This window comes from Nycticebus coucang, chromosome 21 (assembly GCF_027406575.1).
Source record: "Nycticebus coucang isolate mNycCou1 chromosome 21, mNycCou1.pri, whole genome shotgun sequence".
NCBI lineage: Eukaryota > Metazoa > Chordata > Mammalia > Primates > Lorisidae > Nycticebus > Nycticebus coucang.
Window position 1 is genome coordinate 447820 of NC_069800.1, and position 16322 is coordinate 464141.

At 43.9% G+C, this 16322-nt stretch overlaps 1 pseudogene; it reads right to left on the reverse strand.

Annotated features, from left to right (window-relative positions):
* Nucleotides 1–13294, reverse strand: part of LOC128574155 (seizure 6-like protein) — a 62974-nt pseudogene extending 49680 nt beyond the window's left edge.
* Between the last annotated feature and the right edge of the window lie 3028 nt (nucleotides 13295–16322).

The following is a 16322-nucleotide window of genomic DNA, read 5'->3' on the forward strand; positions in this document are numbered from 1 at the left end:
TATTACCAAGTGATTTGTACACTGGAAAGAACTCTTTCTAGTTCACAAATAAGGAGGTATTCTTATCTGTATTCTTCGGAGATATTGGGAAATAGTTTTCACGTGCATGGTTAGGGAGAGTTATTCTGGTGGGCAGCAGACCCCTCTCACCACAGTAAGGGACGTGAAGTATAACCAGGGGGTTGTGGTGGGTGAAAGCCCCGAACCATGACCAGGTTTTCAAGTCTTGAGATCCATTTCTGTTTTTTAGATCAAAGAAGCTTAAAAAAATGTTTTCGGCCCAAGAACATGTCCTTTGGTTTCCCCTCCATTTTCAGAGGAATACAAGGATGGAATACAAGGATGAAAAATTGAACAGGTAGTTTGGAGCCATCTCGCAGAGGGTTAAAGAAGTTTGTAGGTTCCACAAGAGCTGGGACTGTTATTTTGTTTGTTTTTCATCATACCAGCAGAAGCCAGAAGAGCCCATAGGATATGATCAGTAAATATTTATTAAATAAACAGAAACCATTAATTTTGAAAAAGAGGTAAAAAGAGACTGGAGGTGTTAAGTCACTTGCTCAAGGACACATAGCCAGTGAGTGGAGCAGATGGTACTTGAGCTCGGTCTGCCTCGCTCCAGAATCTGTTATGGAAGCCTCTGCTTCACCCTGTATCTCCTGATGATACTCTGTTGATCCAGAAAGGTGCATGAAACATTGTGGGTTCCTCATAAATGTTCATTGATTGAAAGAATGAATGTTTTTTTTTTTTTTTCTTGTCCTCTGGCACAAGTTCAAAGCTTGACACATGGCAGGCACTCATTAAATGTTTGTTGAATGACTGTATGATTGAATAGGGCTGTGATAGGAGGAAAGGGTAGATAGCCATCCTGTGTGCTTCAAACTCTGCTGTGACAGTCAGCAAAGCCATTGCCAAGAAATGCCACACTTCTCTCAGGATCACAGACAGCATGAGGTTACTGTCTCTCTCCAGGCTGTTTATTTTTAGGTGGAGAGATTGTCCTCTCAAGCAAGCTAGTTCTAGGTTCAACCCTTGCTTGTGCTAGTTATTTGCTGTGGCTTTAGGACAAGTCACTTAAGTTCTATGAATTGAGTTTACCCATATGAGGTGAGTAAAATGGTGGTAATTATTCCACCCTCCTTACAGGACTGCTGCGAGAAATCAATGAAATGATGTGTACAGAGAGCTTGCTACCATTCCTGGCACAAAGGAGGTGGTCAAAATGCTGCCAGCATTACTGCCCTGTGGCTTGAGACCTGAAGATGGAGGGCACTGCCTCTGGTGGGGGGTGCCAGCCATCTGTCCACCCGAGCTGCTGATCATTTCCTGCCTTTCTGCCCCCTTTTGGCCTTATTAAGCCAATTGATGGCTCTGTCTGGCTTCAGTTTGCCAGCCATGGCTCCCCATCCATCTTCCTTAGCACAAATTGAGGCTTAATTCTTCTCTGATTTTGCACATAGGTAAAAATTAACATGAGACAGGCAGGGAGACTAACTGCCCTATGGTCTGAATTTGCTTTTTGTTAAACAAACCAAAAAAAAAAAAAAAAAGTGAAGTTCTGAAGGGCCTTGGGGGAACAATATTGCCACAATGAAATCTCAGAATTTATGATCAGCTCTCATTTACTTTTTGAATTCCACTTGACTGTAAATGCCTGGAGAGCAGAATTTATGTTTTATTATTTCCAGTATTCTCTCTGTACATGGAGCATAGCCTGGCACATATTAGGTGCTCAATTAACATGCAAAACCTATACTCTCTCAACCACTATCAGGATTGTTGAAAATCTAAAAAGATTTTTGCTTTCTTGATAGCTGAAAATGGTTGAGGCTGGGCCCACTAGTGCAAGGACAGATTTCTGCAGCCTAGAGCTTCTTAAACTTTAATTTGCACATGAATCATCCAGGGGGCATGTTAAAATAAAAATCCTGACTGTGTGCATGGCTTATGCCTTGAATCCCAGCACTTTGGGAGACTGAGGCAGGAAGATTGCTTGAGGCTAGAGATTCCATACTAGCCTGGGCAGGATAGAAAGACCTTGTCTCTACAAAAAAAAATAAAATAAGAAAAATTAGTCAGGAGTGATGTTATGTTCCTATAATCCTAGCTACTTGAAAAGCTGAGGCAGGAGGTTTGCTTGAACCCAGGAGGTCACGGCTGCCAGATCTTGCCGTGCACTCCAGCCTTGGTGACAGAGCAAGACCCTGTCTCTAAAAATAAAATAAGATAAAATAAAATAAAGTATCCTAATTCAGTCGATCATTCATGGGGCCCAGGATTCTGCATTAATAATCTCATCAGTCTGAGGACCATACTGAGTAGTGAAGGGATAAGGGAAAGCGCTCAGGAGAAAAGGATGCTGTACGGAGTCCTGCCACTTTAACCAGGAGACTTCTCCCTGAACCTCATTCTCTTCAACTGTCGAGGGGCAACCCTTCCTCCCTGAGCTCAAGTGAAATAGCAGCTGCTGTTGTCTTAACTGATTTCCACAGACCTATTCTGACCGCCTCAACCCTCTGTTTTCCACATAGAAGCCAGAACAATCACTCCTCTGCTTACGTGTTTACAGATTCCTCCTTCCAGTTGCTCACATCCTCTTGGGATTTAGGAAGCAATACGGTTGTTGCCCATGGCTCCACCTCCTATCCTGCCATTTTTACCTACAGTTTCACCAGATTGGTACTTTCTTTTTTAACTTCCTCAAACTTACCAAATGCCTTCTCACCTCTGAACCTTTCCTAGTCTGGTTCTTCTGCCTAGACTAATCATTTCCATTCTGCATCTACAGTTCAGTCTGATGATCTCCAACTTAACTTCCAGATCGTGGTTTAAGAGTCTTCTCATTGGGTGACCCTTCCCTGACCCTTCACACATCACTTGGTGACCCTTCCCTGACCCTTCACACATCACTGTCCTTGTCCCAGGTCGGGCCCCATCGCCATTTTCTCCCCGCATGCCTTTTCTCCATTGTAACGCCTCTCACAATTACACCCATGTCTCCTCTGTGCTTGCTTACTCTGCTGCATTCCGCCCTGTGAACGTCCGCCCCGGTACGTAGCACAGTCTGTTAGCATCACATCTGCCCCCTTGTTTAGTCATTTACACACACTATATCCTCATCTCGACCAGACACTCTGTGGGGGCAGGGTCCCTGCAGTAGCTGTAGAACCCAGGCAGTGTCTGGCAGCCAACAGTCACCCAGTGGATGTTTCTTGAATGATTACATAGATCCACATAGAAAAGTCTTTGAATGACAAAGAAGCAGCAACATATGCTTAAAATTCCTCTGCCTTGAAGTCTCAGATTCTATCTGCAAACCCAGAAGGCTTTTTCCTTATTAGAGAGCATCAGACTGCATTAGCAGGCTAACCGCAACAATTTCTGTCTGGTGATTTTGAGCAAGTGACTTCACCTTCACAAGCCTCATCTGTAAAATGGGGATAGTGGCTCCCATCACATAGGTTTTCTGTGAGAACCAAGTGCAGCTCCTAGTATGATGCTTGCCTCATATTGGCTGAGCTAAGAAAATGGCAGCAGTCACAGGCAAAGCACAAGAAACAAAAGAAAAAATAATTAATTTTATTAAAATTAAAACCTTTTAGCATCAAATGATGCTATCAAGAAGTTATGACACAGCCCACAGAATGGATCAAAATATTTGCAAATCAGATAGCAAATCATCCCTAATATGTAAAGAAGGTTTACCTCCCAACAACAAAAATAACCCAATTAAAAAATGGGCTAAGGACTCAAATAGACATTTCCACAAAGAAGACATCCAAATGGCCATCAAGCACATCAAAAGATCGTTGACATTAGTCATCAGAGAAAAACAAATCAAAACCAGGATGCACTACCTTCATACCCACTAGGATGGCTATAGTAAAAACAACATGGAAAATAACAAGTGTTGGCAAGGATGTGGAGAAATTGGTAGTCCTGTACTGTCGCGGACCGCCAGTCGTTGGGCCTCAGTCTGAGGGTGTTCAGGGTGAACGTTACAGGTGGATTGAAAGGTCGACGCAGGGTGAATTGACAGACTACTACACACCACGGGTGATGAACAAAGTAGCTGCACTTTATTGATTTTTAAGTCTGGTATTTATACATTTTCTTTCCAGGGTTAAAACAATGTAATCATTATTTTGCTTATGCTTACAAATTATCTTTGTGTCTCCAATTATCTTTGTGTCTCCATATGTGGTTTATCATGCATTATATGTTTTCAAGGTTTTGCTCTTTGGAGGGAGGTGGTTTATTTTTTCAAGGTTTTTGTTCTAGGGAAGTGGTTTTATTAGTAACACCTGGTTGCTTCCCCTTATCTAGGAATGTCAAGGCTTGTAACTTCTCTTAGTTCTGTAATTGTTCTCAGTTTCTTATGATCTCTTTTAAAAACAGCTGAACATATTTTTTTATGTATAATACTTGACTACTTCTATATATTTTTACTCTAATTAGTAACTATATTTTGATTCATAGTTAATTGTTTATTAAACATTAAACTACTCTATTGATTTGTGTTACATATGAAAATTAGTGAGGTAAGATGTTTTTCTAAGTAAAGTTTTATTGCAGATGGTGATAATGCATGTTGTGTTAGAGAAAAGTTTTTCTGTGAGAGGCACTGTGGATGGTGGGTGTGCATATCGTGATGGAACATTTTGTTTGCCGTTTTCTGCATTCTCTCAATACATTGTCTCAATTCACTGACATTCATGGTGGGAGCGTGCTCCCTTGGAGACATTAAGTCTCCTTTGGTTATATGAGATTATGGACAAGTAAGTCATTGTGTTTATCCTCAGTTCCTTAAAACAATCAGGCATTTAAACTTGACAAACAGGTTTTAGACAGGTTTTAGGCTTTTATGCCGCACCTCATGAGTTCCTACGTTCACTAAAAGGCATGCTAGGCAACTTATGCGCTGCTGTTGCAAGCCAGGGGGACTGGGGGTAACGCTCCGGGGAGCACAGACCGCCTAACCACGTACTTTACAACGCGGACAGAGCCATCCCACCACGGCCAGATGCCGGGGGTGCGGCATTGTACATTGCCAGTGAGAAAATAAAATGGTGCAGGCCAGGCACAGGGACACACACCTGTAATCCTAACACTCTGGGAAGCTAAGACAAGAGGATTAACCCACGAGCTTGAGGTTGCAAGGAGCTACAATGACACCACTGCAGTCTGCCTGGGGTGACAAAGTGAGACTCTATCTCAGAAAAAGAAAAGAAAAGAAAAGAAAGGTGCAGTTGCTGTGGAAAACATTTTGATGGTTCCTCAAAAAGCTAAACACCGAATTACCAGATGACTCAGAAATTCCATATCCTTAAGAAAGATGAAATCTATATCCTCACAAATACGTGCGAATGTTCATAGCAGTTGTTCATAGTAGCTAACTAGTGGGAACAACTCAAATGTATCTATTAATGAATGAACAGAGAAAATGTGGCAAAGTAGGTTATTATTCAGCCATAAAAGGGACTGAAGCTCTGATACACGCCACAATGGGCATGAACCTTGAAAACACAAGGGTAAGTGAGAGAAACCAGACACAAAAGTCACATATTGTATGGCTCCTTTACACAAACGTTCCCAATAGGCTGATCCCTGGAGATGGAAAGCAGACTGGTGGCTGCCAAGGTTGGGGGTGGGGTTGGGGAGTGACTGCCAAGGGTCACAGAGTTTCTGTTTGGGATGCTAAAGGTATTTTACAGCAAGTAGCGGTGGTGGTCGCACAATATTGTCAACATGTGGAATGTCTTTAATGGTAAATTTCAAGTTATGTGTATTTTGCTTCAATAAAAAAATTTCAAGGGCAGCAGTCATCTGTATTGGGAGCCGTCTGTTCCCCTGGGCTGAGAGCCATTCCCTGAGGTCACTCCTGAGGTCCTGGGGGTTGGTCTTCCCCGTGAGTTTGGTCCATCTGAGGCTGGCATGTACCTGAGCAGATGGGCTCCGGGCTGCTCCAGTGGGGCTTGGGGCATTGATGCACGTCAGTGTCTGGCACCCTGGAGCTCATAGCCCAGGTGGCAGTCGAAGTGGGCCATGCCGCCCGAGTGTAGGTCCATCACCGTGACATCCCCGGAGTTGGGCCTCCGGGGGAAGTTGCAGCTCAGCATGAAGGCTGGGAAGAAATGCAAAGGCAGGCCACGTTATCCCTCTGAAGAGGAGGCCACGAACACGGCCTGCAGCCTGGGGCCAGATTGTGCTGAGGTGGAAAGATGAGGCCGCTGGGGACTGCAGAGCACCAGAGGATGGGATTTTTGATCACAGGGCGCTGAAGCTGCCAGGTGAGCACTTTCCTGGGGTTCAAAACTTCCCATCTTGACTAAATAGGGACAGTAGGTTTGGAGTGAAAAGTGAGTCCCCATGCCTCATTTGAGCCTCTCTCTACAGGGAGATAGAATGGCCTTATCTTTGGAAACATGAGAAGAAGGATCACTCAGAAAGGTTGGCCCACCCGCACCCACATCTTGGGTATTTGTTTTAAAATGCAGGCATTTGAGGTCAGGTGTGTTAGCTCAAACCTGTAATCCCAACACTTTGGGAGGCTGAAGTGGGAGGGTTGCTTGAGGTCAGGAGTTTGAGACCAACCTGAGCAATACAGTGAGACTCCTGTCTCTACAAAAATAGAAAAATTAGCTGGACATGGTGGTACACACCAGTGCTTCCAGCTACTCAGGAGGCTGAGGCAAGAGGATCCCTTGAGTCCAAAAGTTTGAGGTTGCAGAGCTATGGTGACACCACTGCACTCTAGCTTGGGTGACAGAGACTCTATCTCAAAAAAAAAAAAAAAAGTAGGTATTTGGACCAGCCCTTGAGGAAAAATGCCCAAGGATGTGAAAACTTAAAACAACTGACCTAGTACATGGTGGGGGGAGGGGGAAGGGGAGAGCAGAGAGAGGGAAGGAGGGAAGGGGCTGGCAGTGGGACATGATTATAAGGGGGACCTTGCCTAACAAATGCCATCAGTGCAACCTGGTTCTTTGTACCCTCAATGAATCCCCAACAATAAAAAGAAAAAAACCCATCACTGGCGTGGGAGGTAAGTGCTTGGGCTTTGGAAGGAGACCAACAGGAGCTTATATTCCCTTTCTATCACTTGGAATCCATGTGACCTTGAAACAAGGACTCAGTGCCCTGAACGTCACTGTCTTTATCTTTCTGATGGAGCTGAGAATTTCCCCCACCTCACAGATGGTAGTGGGAACTGAAAGCCATAATGCCGAAAAAGTGCCTCCTTAGCACAACATCCAGCACATGACACTCACAGGACATGGGGGTGGGACAAGGGCGTGCAGTCCATGTCGAGCCCCTCAGTTTTCAAAACAGAACATCAGGTTTATCCTAGCTTCACCCTAGACCATGGTCTGAATTCTCCTACAGCCTAGAATATCTGATTAATTAGGAGGCATAAATTCAAGTTCATGGCTCAACAAGTTATTATTATGATTATTATTTCATCTTTAAATTTCCACCACCAGCAAAGAGCAACATTGAAAAGTTGTGGTAAAGAGAACACACCCACACGTAGTCATCTGCCTGTTTCAGAAACAGGTGAGAGAAAAGTAAAAAAATTTTTTTTCCAGATGTTAATTTGATACAAATGTGAATGGTTCCCCGTATCCTGATGTAATTCCAGCCCTTTGGGAGGCTGAGCTGTGAGGATGGCTCACGACTCCACTTTCCATTCAGTTCTTTTGGTGGCTGGCAAGTCTAAGGGGAGCTCCTGATTGAGAGAAGGGAGACCTGAGATCTGCCCAGGAGCCAATGGGAGGGAGGGCGAGGAAGGGGAGGAAGGAAGGAAAGGGAAAAGGAAGGAAGAGAGGGACAGCAGCAGAGGAGGAAATAAAGGAAGAGGGAGGCAAAGAGAAGGAAGGAGAAAGGAAAAAAGAGAGAAGAATGAATAGAAGCAAAAGAGAGGAGACTGAGAAATAGACTACAAGGAGAGAGAGAAACATGTTGGAGGACGAAAAAAAGAGAAGGACCCTAGTGCTTCTGGCTCTTTTCCAGGAGTCTACAAACTCACTCAGGATCCACGTGCTCAATGTGGGGACCGTGAACTTGAATGGGGAAGAGTGGTTTTCTCATTTTCATTAATCTCTAAATGAATGACAGCACTTCCTTTAATTATGAATGTAGGCAAAAAACTGCAACATATTAGCAGAACCTGTGATTTTGTCATCAAGAGAAAATCCCAGATATTTTTCATATCAGAATGAATCTCTTGACATACTTCTTAAGCTCTTTAGTACTTTGAAATTACAGTAATTATCAGAACTGCTAAGAGATATTATTATTTAATGAATTAAAAAAGAAGCACATGGATTATTATATCCTGGATTAGAACAACATTTCGACAACTGTACTTCATTATGACCATCTTCTTTTTTTTTTTTTAGTTCTTGAGAAACTTTACTAAGTAGAGAATGTTCTTTAGCTCCATCCAGGTAATACAAAAGGTGTAAAGTCTCCATCTTTTTTTATGGCTGAAAAGTATTCCATAGTATACATATACCACAGTTTATTAATCCATTGCTGGGTTAATGGGCACTTGGGTTGTTTTGTACATCTCTGCAATTGTGAATTAAACTACTATAAACATTCTAGTGCAAATGGCCTATGGTCAAATGATTTTCTTTCTGCTGAGCAGATACCTAATAATGGGATACTATCTTTGTCCTTTTTCTTTTTTTTTTTTTTGAGACAGTCTCACCATGTTGCTTTCGGTAACATGCCATGGCATCACAGCTCACAGCAACCTTAAACTTCTGGGCTCAAATGATTCTGTTACCTCAGCCTCCCAAGTAGCTGGGATTACAGGAACCCACCACAACACCTGGCCATGACCGTCTTCTTTTAAAAATTGCATGTATTTTATTTTATGCTTTTAAAAATCTTATTCTCAATTTCTCTGAGAAACTATTTTTTTATTTTTGCTTCTAATAAAAAATCTTTTTGAAAAATTATAAAAAAATAAAAATAAAAAAATAAAAATCTTATTCTCAGAAGAGGTTCACCAACGGACCCCTTCTGAGAATAACAGGTTTTGCCAAACTGCCAGAGGGGTCCGTTGGACAAAAAGTTTGAGAATTGGCTACAGAGGGAAACTGAGACACACACCTATATCTCATAAGCCTTGGCCCGACCCTACCCTGGTAGTGCAGCTGGAAGGTCCCAAGGCCGTCATCCTGGAAGGTCCGGAAGTAGACATAGATGGTGTTGGTGGGGATTCGGATTACCTGTCCCTCCACCAGGAGTGTCTGGTTAGCCAGGACCATCAGGGTGGGGCCGTCCACCCCGCGGATAGAGAGCAGTTCCCCCTCGGACGGGTTCACGCTCTTCACCTGGGGACACACAGGAGCACACAGGAGCTCTGAGTCACATGTGAGACAAGGCCTCCCAGGCTGCGAAGGTATCAATGCAGCACCTGCCAACTAGCCCCATGTCCATGTGCCCCAGCCCACAGGGGCCCTGGGAGCATCAAGGCTGCTGAGGGGCTTCATTGGTCTTGTACAAGTAATAAAGGCTGAGGGGACAGTGAAACCAAGCTGTGGGGCAGACTCATTGCAAGGGACCCGTGACTCTGAGACCCCCACAGCTGCCACTTATGAGAGAGGCCCTTGACAGAAGCTCTGGCTGGTGGTGGGATTGATTCTCCTGGAGCTGCTGAATGGAGGCAGGGGTTTGATCAACTTGTGCTTAAGGTCCAGTCTCCAGGGAGACAGGAGAAAGATTCCACCAGAACGTGAGCTCCATCCACAAGGGTAGGGATTTCTTCATGGTATTCTGTGCCCCTGGTGCCTGGCACATGGTAGGTGCTCAATCAATATTTATAATACATTCTCCCCTCCTGCATGAGCTGGGAGGTGGGGAGTGAGGGCTGCGCTTCTAAGGGCCCTCTCAGGCCCCTCTTTTACCCTCCCAAATGGTGGCTACAGCTCCAGAGCAATCCATTCTTTCTTCAGAGAACTGGCCACTTGCTTTGCCATTTCCATTTTCCAGGTTTGGACGAGAAAGAAAGGAGATGCTGTAGGTATACACCATGAGGTTGGATAAATGGACTGTGTGTGTGGTGGGGGGAACTTCAGTCAGTTCCCAGTTCTCAGTTTGAAGATTTACGCCATGATGAGGGCTTGGAATTCTATCCCTTTTGCCCCTTGTCTCAGCAGGGCAAGCCTCACCCACAGCTCTTCCTCGTTTTCAAGCTATAAATCTTACTTCTGTTTCTCTTTGTTAAACTCCTCATTCGTCAAAACCCCATGAAAGCCGCCCTCCTCTGTGAGACCTTGCCTGACTTCCTAGGAGCTTGCCTATTTCTCCACTGTGATTCCACAACATCCTCTATAAACACCCGCTGGAATCCTTATCAAATAGTATCTTAGGTGTTTCTATATCTCAGTCTGTGAACTCTGTTAGGGAAGGCATTGCATGGTTTTGCACAACACCACGTTGCACTGTGTGAATGAATTCTACTGTGTCTGATGAAGGGCTCCACGCAGTACTAGACATATAGTGGGTCTCTTCATTTATGGCGGGAGAAAGGGGTTTATTAAGCCCAGAAGCTGTTGGACTACAAATTTCCTCCCGTTTACTTTATTTCTGTGTATATTTATTAAGCACCTATAACGGACCAAACACCATGCAAAGCTCTGGGGACTGCAAAGAGCTTCTGAGGGGCTTAATCTGTCTTGTACAAGTAACAGAAAAGCTTTCCTAAACAATGTTCTGGTAAGGTCATACTGCCCCTTATTTTACAAGGGGGAAACTGAGGCTCAGCAAGTTGAAGTTCCTAGTCAAAGTCAAGCAATTGTAGCTGGAAGCGGTAGGACCTAAAACCTAGATGTATGGGCACTATGCCTCCCTGCTTTTTCTTTCTTCCTTTGTAGGCAAAATTTTAAGAATCAAATGAACCAAGTGGGGCTTGCTTGAGTGTGCAGGTTATATGTTTGAGAGAGAGAGAGAGAGAGGGCATCAAGGAACTTTTCTATTGGGTATAGTGCCTCACTATTCATCAACATGTCTCACCCATGTATTACAAGCTATTTCAGAGGGTCACTGAGTTGGGAACTCCTATTCACTAATCAAAACCCAGCCAAAACTGCCCTGGTTAAAGAAAAGAGAGCACCAAACTGGTTAGGATGGTTAACAGTAAGTCTGACTCAGACAATCCTCCATAGACTTCCTGTCAGGAGAGGCAACTGCTTCAGGCACCTCTCTGGGGTTACCTGGAGTTCCACTCCATAGCTGGTGTACACCGTCACGTTGTACGTGCACTCCAGGAAGTTGTTGAAGGGCAGCGGTGGGTAGTCACTGGAGTCAATGTACCCCTCGGGATCGGAGATACTCACACTGCAGAGAGCTGGAGGGAAGTGCTTTAATTAGGACTTGAGGAACAACTCAGACGGAAGCTCACAGAAGGGCTGGGGGGTGGGACGGGGCCTCTGTGGGGACTTGTATTTTCCGGTCCTTGCTTCTTCGGCTGTTGTTGATTCTTCAGCTCCAGAATGGACATGATAATAAAAATATCAATAATGGACAAAAGTGATCATCTACCATAATACCCCCTGCTAGGCCCCTTCTACCTAGTCTGTAGGGAGATCCACTCATTGCACAGGATTAGTATTTCATTCCCATTTTAGGGGTAAGAACATAGATGCGCAGAGAGGGGTGTTGTCTGGGCCATGCCCACATAGTGAGCAGGATTTGGACCCATTGTGTTTGTCTAAAATCCATGTATGCTTGACAATTAGGGGTCCCTCTCTCATGTGTGAAGATGCATCCATGGAGGTGCATTTCATTAAGTCTACATTTCATTAAGAAATACACCTAAGGGTGAAAGCCAAAGCGCTCTGGAAAGGTCAGTGGCTCCCAAGCAGGCAAAAGAGTTTTGTTCCAAGATGAAGAGGTTTCAAGTCCCTCTTATTAGCTGTGTGCCCTCGGGCAGGTCGCTTGGGGTCTCATCTTTACAATGGGGATGTTAATTCTGAGCCCAGCCCGGAGGCCAAGCTGGTAACTTGGACTTCTCTCTGCCTTCTCTCTCTGTGTGTCAAAACCTGTTCTAAGCCCTGGGGGCGTAGCTCAAAATAAGTCAGGAGAAGCCCTCCAGCAAAGAGCTTCCATTTTAGTGAACAGAAGATCCAAAACCATGTACATGAATAAGCAGACTTAAATGTAGCGTGCCTGCTATAGTTACACAATAGTCAGAGGAATGAAAAGCAGGGGAAGGAGTAGAAAACAGGGTGTGATGCTATTTTAGGTGATCACAGAAGGACTCTCTGAGCAGGTAACATTTGAAAAGGAACCTAAATAATGTGAAGACGTGAGCCAGGTAACATGCAGCAAGTGTAAAGGCCCTGTGGTTGAGGCATTGTCAAGGTTCCCAGGAATAGGAGAGTATAGGAGTACAGGTGAGTGCTTCAGGTATAATGTCTGGGAGGTAGCCAAGAGTCTTGGAGGCCATGGGAAATACTTGGGATTTTAAGTGTGATGGAAAGGCATTGGAGGGTGAGTGTGATCCGATTTATTTTTAAATAATTAATCAGACTGCTTTTTTAAGACTAGACTGCAGTATTGCCAGAGCAGAAGAAAGGGCACCAATTGGAAGCAGTTGCAGCTGTCCAGAGAGGGGTGACCCTGGCCTCTCCAGACAGCTGCAGGTGGCTGTGGAATTGCTGGGACGTGCTTGTATTGGAGTTGTGTTCTGATGGGAGAACAAACAGGATATGCTGGCAGATAAAAAAATATACAAGGCCCAGTCTGTGTTAAATGTCCACTCCTTCCTTCTTGTTCTAAGGATGCATCAGTTTCTTCCTCAGAGCCTTCTAATGACCACAGGAAGAAAGCTCTTTATCCCTACAGTAAATATCCCCCGTCTGGGCTTTGCTGAATTCTTCAAGGTGTAATGATAACTTTCTGTCATTTATTGCGCTGTTTCCATGTGCTACCAAGCATAATAAATTATATACACACATCATATGTATATGCATGTGTTATGTATGTATGTGTGTGTGTTTGTGTATTTAGAGGCATAGAATTTATCACAAAAGCTGAATGAGGTAGATGTTACCATCATATCTGTTTTGGATAATAAAATAAGAAAAAAAAATGTATGTTCAGGCCCAGAGAGGTTTGGTAACTTCCCACAATCACATTGGAATCCATCTGATACCAAAGCTCTTTCCACCTGGACAGACTGTCCCCCCCAACCCCATGCTCCTATTTTCCTGACCTTAGATTGTTGACCTTCTGCCTCCAGAAGGAATTCTCTGGCTTCCTCCAGCTGTGTCATCTTGCTTCTAGAGCATCCATATGTGTGAGTTGGAGGACAGGGTTGTTAACATTTCTATGTGCCCGCAGACCCACTGGCTGGTTCTCTACAGCTGTTCCAGGGCCGGTCTCTCTAACTTGAACTGTCCCTTTCAGGTGGCAGGGATGTCCTTCCTGCCAGCTCAGGTGTGAGGGTGGAGGGAGCAGAGGCCAGGATTCAGGGAGCATGTTTGCATTAAGGGAGATAGAGGGTTAAATAGGCAAAGTGTATTCTGAGGTCCATTTGCCAAGTGTCTCATTTTTGCTGAAAATCAGTAGCTAAAAATCAACTAACAGAATTAGCTTATTCCCTGAAAACCACCAAAGTTTGAACTGGTTGTCTCTGCCACAAAATCGTAGGCAGAGATCTCCCAGCTGCCCATCCCCCACCCAAGGGAGGTTGTGTTGGGGCAGGAGTGGGGCCTGGGACTCCCCCTCCGGCAGAAAAGCCTGCTCCCTGCGCCACACCAGGACCCATCGTGGTGACTGAAGAAGCCAATCTGGGGGTATGCTCCCAATTCCTAATCAATATTGGGCACAGCCATGTGGGATGTGGGTGGGGGAGGTTTGCAAAAAGGTCTCCACCAGACAAACCCATCTGTAGAAGCTGTTGAAACTGTCCTCTGTGGGACAGGCTGCCATGCAGTTTACTAAGTGATTGTCAAAAGCAATGTTCAGCAGATTCAAGGGGATGAGAGGGAGTGCCACTACTCCCTTCGACCCTCCTATCCCCACTTCTCAACCTGCACACACTCTCAGCTGCACTAAAACTTCAGATAATATTTAGAACAAATCTCCAAATTGGCCATTCTCCTAATTGATCCTTCAGCGAGTCTCATCTAATTGTCTTCCCTCTGTCTTGGTGATCTGATTATTCAGCAAAGTTGTCATGCAGCAAATTGTTTTGTGATTAATTGGTCTATTTCCAATAAAGTGTGATGTGTATTATAATAGGGGAAGTTCAGGGTGCTAAGGGAGCCTATAAGCCAAGGAAAACACCTTAGTAAAAACAGCTTCCTGTGGACAAAACATAGTTCCAAGCGTGTTACATGCGATCACACGCATGGGACATGGCAGGACCAGGATGTGACTCCAGGAATTGTGGCCCTGGGGAGTCCTTGGCCACTGTTGAACCAGGGGAATGGAAGATCTGTTTTGTAAGGGACATAAACATCATGTCATCCCCCATGTGGGTTACACTGTAGGCAGGGTGTCGTGGCAATTTCAAAGCACAATGAGAAATGCTTGGTGATTGTGGTTCAGCAGTAGTAGACACAAAGAAATCATGAAACAGGATTTTTAAGAGGAAGAAGGCCTTGAGTTTTTTTTTTTTTTTTTTATTGTTGGGGATTCATTGAGGGTACAATAAGCCAGGTTACACTGATTGCAATTGTTAGGCAAAGACCCTTTTGCAATCATGTCTTGCCCCCATGAAGTGTGACACACACCAAGGCCCCACCCCACTCCCTCCGTCCCTCTTTCTTCTTCCCCCCATAACCTTAATTGTCATTAATTGTTCTCATATCAAAATTGAGTACATAGGATCCATGCTTCTCCATTCTTGTGATGCTTTACTAAGAATAATGTCTTCCACCTCCATCCAGGTTAATACGAAAGATGTAAAGTCTCCATTTTTTTTAATGGCTGAATAGTATTCCATGCTATACATATACCACAGCTTGTTAATCCATTCCTGGGTTGGTGGGCATTTAGGCTGTTTCCACATTTTGGCGATTGTAAATTGAGCTGCAATGAACAGTCTAGTACAAGTGTCCCTATGATAAAAGGATTTTTTTCCATCTGGGTAGATGCCCAGTAATGGGATTGCAGGATCAAATGGGAGGTCTAGTTTGAGTTCTTTGAGGTTTCTCCATACTTCCTTCCAGAAAGGCTGCACTAGTTTGCCTTGGAAACTAGTTTGTACTAGTTTCCCACCAGCAGTGTAAAAGTGTTCCCTTCTCTCCACATCCACGCCAGCATCTGCAGTTTTGAGATTTTGTGATGTGGGCCATTCTCACTGGGGTTCGATGATATCTCAGGGTTGTTTTGATTTGCACTTCTCTAATATACAGAGATGATGAACATTTTTTCATGTGTTTGTTAGCCATTCATCGGTCATCTTCAGAGAAAGATCTATTCATGTCTCTTGCCCATTGATATATGGGATTGTTGGCTTTTTTCATGTGCATTAATTTGAGTTCTCTATAGATCCTAGTTATCAAGCTTTTGTCTGATTCAAAATATGCAAATATCCTTTCCCATTGTGTAGGTTGTCTCTTTGCTTTGGTTATCGTCTGAACAGAAGCTTTTCAGTTTAATGAAGTCCCATTTGTTTATTTTTGTTGTTGTTGCAATTGCCATGGGAGTCTTCTTCATGAAGTCTTTCCCCAGGCCAATATCTTCCAGTGTTTTTCCTATGCTTTCTTGGAGGATTTTCATTGTTTCATGCCTTAAATTTAAGTCCTTTATCCATCTTGAATCAATTTCTGTGAGTGGGGAAAGGTGTGGGTCCAGTTTCAGTCTTTTACATGTAGACATCCAGTTCTCCCAACACCATTTATTGAATAGGGAGTCTTTCCCCCAAGGTATGTTCTTGTTTGGTTTATCGAAGTTTAGGTGGTTGTAAGATGTTAGTTTCATTTCTTGGTTTTCAATTTGATTCCAAGTGTCTATGTCTCCGTTTTTGTGCCAGTACCATGCTGTCTTGAGTGCTATGGCTTTGTAGTACAGACTAAAATCTGGTATGCTGATGCCCCCAGCTTTATTTTTATTACTAAGAACTGCCATAGCTATACGGGTTTTTTTCCAGTTCCATACAAAACGCAGAATCATTTTTTCCAAATCTTGAAAGTACGATGTTGGTATTTTGATAGGAATGACATTGAATAGGTAGATTGCTTTGGGAAGTATAGACATTTTAACAATGTTGATTCTTCGCATCCATGAGCATGGTATGTTCTTCTATTTGTTAATATCCTCTGCTATTTCCTTTCTGAGGATTTCATAGTTTT